We start from the raw sequence: 5,967 nt of genomic DNA on the forward strand, positions 1-5,967 counted from the left end.
TATTTGTAGTGAGGTGGATGGACCTAGAGACAGTCGTACAGAGTTAAGTAAGTCAGAAAGAGAAAAACAAATACCGTATGCTGACACATATATATGGAATCTAAGAAAATCGTTCTGAAGAACCTGGGGGCAGGAGAGGAATAAAGACACAGAAGCAGAGAAGGGACTTGAGGACACAGGGAGGGGGAAGGGTAAGCTGGGATGAAGTGAGAGAGAGGCACGGACATATATACACTACCAAAGGTAAAATAGATAGCTAGTGGGAAGCAGCCGCATAGCACAGGGAGATCAGCTCGGTGCTTTGTGTCCACCTAGAGGGGTGGGATAGGGAGGGCGGGAGGGAGACACAAGAGGGAGGAGATATGGGGATATATGTGTACATATAGCCGATTCACTTTGGTGTACAACAGAAACTAACACAGTATTGTAAAGCAATTATACTCCAATAAAGATGTTTAAAAAAAAAAAAAAAGATTGATAGCCTGAAGCCTTAGTCAGCTGACAGTGACTAATGCCAGGAAGAATTGCAGTCATTTTTAGATGGGGCCGCAGAGTCCATGAATCTTGGGAACAAAGGGTTGTCCAGGCATCTGATGAACACGAGGCTGAACTGAGTCAAAACGCAGGCGGCCCGGCCCCCCTGCCACTTGCTTCCACGGGCTGAGTTTGGGGCTCAATGCGAGCTGCTTCCCCAAAGGGAAACGTACCGTCAGAACCCTCAGAGGGGGGACGGCTGAGTCAACCAGAGTGTCACCCACCTGCAGCCCCTGCCGTCGGGACTAGAGCAAGCCCCCCTGCCACGCGCACACCAGGCCCCGGCTCCTGCCCTCGCCAGCCCCCGGCAGCCAGGCCCGTCCTCGTGGGCAGTGTGCGGACAGCCCTCTTCGGGTAGCTGTTCCCAGAGAAAGGTCAGAGGGCGCCGAGGTGCATACACCCTCTGGCCCTGAAGGGAATCCCCCTCTGGAAGCCCCTCACCTGTCACCTCCCCCCAAATCCTGTCGACAAAAAAGTTAATCAGTTGATCTAAGAAAGAAATGAAAAGTTTTGAGTCAAATTTGAGGATTCTAACCCGGGAAGAGCATCTCAGAAAGCTCTGAGGACTGTTCCGCCCATTAGAAGTCAAGGCACAGTTATGTAAGGTTTTTGAGACCGAGGGCAGTACATCAAATGACCTATTATTGACCCTTTACGTAGTAACCCAGGTCTAAGCATCATTGTGCTGGGCCATGTGGTCCCTTACAAGACCAAGAAGGAATGTTATCTTTAAGGAGTTGTCTTGTAGATGCTGGGAGAATGTTGCTCTTTTTGGCTGAGCAGGAATTTCTGCCGATGGGGAGCTTTGGTCGATTCCTAACGCAGATACACGAGGCACGGTGCGGGTGAGAGGACGCCAAAGGGCAGAGAAGAAATTTTTGTTTAAATTTTTCTTGTCTTACCATAAAATATGAATTTTATCTCACAAGCCCCACAGGGAGTGGCCTCGGGCCTGCTCCTCGACCAGGCTGGGAGCTGACGTGCCGGTCAAAAGGCCCGTCCATTTTGTAAGTCAAGTGAGCACCAGGCCCGCCTGCCGCCCGGCCCCCAGCCCTTGCGGAAGGAAGGGAGAGGTGGTCCTGGGGGAGACAGAGGACCCTCCCCTCTGCCAGCCTCTGCGGGGCCCTTTCTTCCGCGAGGGAGCTCGGGGGGCATCTTGAGCTTCTGCACGTGGCCGGGGGTGGTGACGGCACAGGGTGGAAGCTGGGCCTTCTCCCACCTTCCGAACCCCCCAGCAGGGTCACTACCCGAGTGTGCAGACCTGGCTCCAGCAGGCTCTGCAGGCTCAGAAAACAGAGCCAAGCCTTGCCACTTCTCTGCATTCCTGTTGTGCTCGTAAACAAAACTTTGACTTGGCTTATGTTTTGTGTATTTAGTCAGGGTGCTGGTAAAGTAATCAAGTTTATTCCGGGGTTCCGTTGACTCCTTGCACAAGCCGGCCGCGTCCAGGCCCGCTGCCCCGTGTGCTAAGCCCAGAATTTATCCGACGTCCTAGGTGGATCCACAGCTTAAAGATGAAAATCAGGTGACAATCTGTGCATCTGGAGGCAGGACCTCTTGGGGACATGCTGTGCTTTGGGGTCTGCCATGTCCCCATGGTGCCTGGTTCAGCGCCTGGCCAGGTGAGAACTGGCCTCCTCGTTGGGTTTGTTTCCCCAGAGATAGAGAACTGGGCCAGACCGTGCGCCAGTCCTGGGCTGCCCCTGGGCCCAGGTCTCAGAGAAAACCAGCCTGTGCTCTGGGGACCCAGTCCTGACTCTGGGCTGGGGGAACTCATCCTTTCCCGGAGTTGAAAATAAAGCCTTTCACTGTATCAGCTTCCTGAGAAAGCTGGAAGGCTGATGTTGGAGATCACGGCAACCGGCCCATCGATCCAAGGCTTCACCTGGCCAGCGATGCCGGGGGCATCAGACTGCTGGGCTTCCCACCCTGGGGTCCCGAAACCAAGCAGAAAGGTCACAACCCCTGCTAGACCATCCCCAGAGCAATCACAGTCTACCTGGGAGCTGTAGGGTCAAGGTTAGACACACTCTTCCCAAATCCAATGTCGTGAGAAAAAAGTAAGGGAGGAGATGCTCCAGAATAAGAACCTTTATGACACAAGAAGCAAATGCCACGTGTGATCCTTGGTGATTTCCTGGTTAGAAAAAGCATGTCTGGGGACAACTGGGGGGAAATTTGACCGTGGGCTTGTGTGAGAGGACGCCGGAGATCTCACTTGGGTTGGCGGGACTGCAGTGACGGGGTTACAGAGAACGTCATTCTCCGGCAGAGCTGGGGTGTTTGGGATGAAATGTCATGTTGTCCATCATTTGAGAGGGTTCAGTCCAAAAGACCATGAACAAACCCGCGGCCAATGTCAGCATCACTTCACTCCAGACGGTGGCTCTGGGGGAGCTTGTGGGGTTATTTGTTCTGCTCTCATGGAGCTCAAAAACTTCAAGGTTGAGGGGAGGGCTGAGGCCCAGGGCTCTGGCGGGGCTTCCCTAGCTTGGACCTGGTGGATGCAGAGCAGAGAAAACCTCTCTGCTTTTGTGGGTTTGCAGCTGGGGTCGACTCAGGTCAGCGTGTTTGCCGAGGAACCTCCTGCGTCGAGCCCCGCGCTGACACTGCTCTTTGCACCAGGGCTCTTCCCACTGTGTGTGCCCTGATCCCCTGGTGTGGATTCACTGGGCCTGGGGGCGACTAACCCCTAACCGCCGGCTGGGGTCCATGCTGTGGAGTCAGGGTTTGGCGGCGTGGGGGACAGGTGAGCTGGGATCGGAGCCCTGCTCTGCACATGCGTCTCCAGGCCTCATTTCCTCGTCTGTGATGGGGACTCATCACAATGTACCTGCCAGGACGCTGAGGACCGGATGCAGGGATATCTGTAAGGCACAGAGCCTGGCAGAAGAGAGGGCCCCCCGGGAGAAGCTCCTACACCTCCTGGGGCTGCAGGGAGACCCAGGCTTTTGCCCCGAGCGGCACAGTCCCCCTCTGTCCGAGTTTTAGAAGGTGCTACCCCCAGAGCCCCTACACCAGCATGCCAGCAGCCCTGGTCCTCCCTGTACTCCCTGGAGCTGTGGAAGCAGCGAAGGTAAAGGTTACTCTTCAGCTGTCGGGTCTCCCAGGAAAAGCTCCTCCACCCCAGGGCAGCAGGGAGGTGGGAACTGCCAGGCGGCTGCCGACACACTGAAGCCATCCCTGGGAGGTGTGGGTACGGCCACAGCTCCAGCTTCACTGTTCTCACGAGCTTCTGTACATATTATCAAACAAACGCTTCTCAGTTTGTCCTAAGCCCTTTGATCAATCTCCAGGGACTCTGAATGGTTCTTTGCTAAGTGTGACCAGCTTGTCAGGTCTCTCCTGGGAGCGGTTTTCCTGAGCTCCTGGCATGACTGTTCTACAGGTCCCAGCTGTCCTGGCTGCTCTTTCAATTCCCTGCATGTGCACCTGCTCTGTACGGGCTGTTCCTTCTGCTGTCTATACTTTCTTCACATACCACGGTTCACTTTTCAACCTCTTTTGGTCTCTGTTCAAATGATTCCTTCTTCCTAGCAGAGTCAGGTAAATTAAGAAAAAAACGGTTTTATTTTTTTGGCTGTGTTGGGTCTTCATTGTTGTGCGCGGGCTCTCTCTAGTTGTGGCGAGTGGGGGCTACTCTTCGTTGCGGTGCACAGGCTTCTCTTGTTGCAGAGCAAGGGCTCTAGGCACACGGGCTTCAGTAGTTGTGGCTCACGGGCTCTAGAGCGCAGGCTCAGTAGTTGTGGTGCACGGGCTTAGTTGCTCTGCGGCATGTGGGATCATCCCAAAGCAGGGCTTGAACCTGTGTCCCCTGCATTGGCAGGCAGATTCTTAAACACTGCGCCACCAGGGGAGTCCCACATGCTTTATTTTTGTCCACATGGAGCTCTTGTCCCCAGGTGACAGGCACGCATTTTATGTGTTTGCTCACCCCCCTCCCGCCGGCCCCTGGGTCAGCATCGTCAGGCACTGACTCGGTCTGCGTTGACTGTTGCCGCTGCAGCATGTAGCACAGAACACGGCCTGGCACACAGCAGGCACTCAACATTTGCTGGATGAATGAGTGATTTGCTCTAGAGGATACACAGTTAGTACTGGAGGGAAGGATACCCATTTCACAGTCTTCTTTTTTGGGCCGCGTTGTGCGACTCGCAGGATTTTAGTTCCCTGCCCAGGTGTCAAATCCTAACCACTGGACCGCCAGGGAACTTCCGAAGTCTGTCTTCTAAGGAGGGTGGCTCCTGCAAGGCTATCGTCTGCCACGTAGGAAAGGGGAGGGCACTGAGCATGCCAGGGGGTGCTGACGGAGCTGAACAGATGGATGAGTCTGTGGGTGAGGGCATGGCTACTGGCTCAGAGCTGTAGGCATGGAAACGGTGAGAGATCCCCAGAAACCCCACTCTGAGAACTGCCGTGTTTCAAGGTGATTTTAGGTAGTGGTGGCTGAGTGACATAACCCTGCCCCTAACCCCGAACCTTCAGGAACAGTTTGGCTCCCTGGTGCCTGAAGCATCTCAGGAGGGGTGGGCCGGGCTCAGGCCCCATGCCCCACACTCAGGTAAAGGGATGGGGAACAAGACACAGACAGAGGCGGACAGCGGGTGTGGGCGCCCCTGAGGACACAGACCCTGCTGGGACTTTGCATTCACCTAGGGGAGGAGTCCCACTGGCACCAGGCAGACTGGAAAGCTTGGCTGACATCTGAGCTCCATTTTTATCAGCAAGAGCCTGGCACCAAACGCCCGTCGCTGGAGGAACGGGTGGATACTGCTGGAGAAACGGGTGGATACAGGCATCTCGTGGTCCTGCTGCTGAGACGGGGGTTGGGGAGGACGTATGAGGGCGTGGGGGTCTCACGGGTGTTCCAGGTGTTATTTTATGGGTTAAGTGACCCTCTGTGGACCTGTCTGGGATCCAAACCACGACCGAGGAGCATCTGTTCGGGGAACACGTGTATATCAAGGCCAAGAGCAGGTGGCGGTGTTCTGCTTGCCTGGCGAGCGGGCCAGGCTGACAACCAGCAGGACAGGGCTGTCTACCTTTCCCCTCGGGGAAAATGAACAGTGGCAGGCACCTCTCTGCGGTGGAGAAGGGAGTCCCCGCCCAGGACGCTGGCGTCCCCTGCAACCATCCTCACAGGCCGAGGCCTGAGGAGCAGGTGCTTCAGGCCGGGCAGTGGGGGAGTCCGTGAGCAGCTGCAGGGCAAGACTCGCCACAAACCCCCTGGCCGGCTCCGGGCAGCGGACGCACAACAGAAGGACGGGCGCCCCAAGACGCCTGTTCTCAAACACTTACCACTGTCCCCAACGTCGGCGAACCCCGGCTGCATTAGAATAGCTCCCAAAGTGGCGTATTTTTACGCACGCTGACAGTCAAGATCAAGTACAAATCCGAGGGCAAAGACTGATTTTTTTATTGGATTTGGCTTTG

Source organism: Mesoplodon bidens (genome assembly GCF_964165515.1).
Source record: "Mesoplodon bidens genome assembly, chromosome: 5".
NCBI classification, from domain to species: Eukaryota; Metazoa; Chordata; class Mammalia; order Artiodactyla; family Ziphiidae; genus Mesoplodon; species Mesoplodon bidens.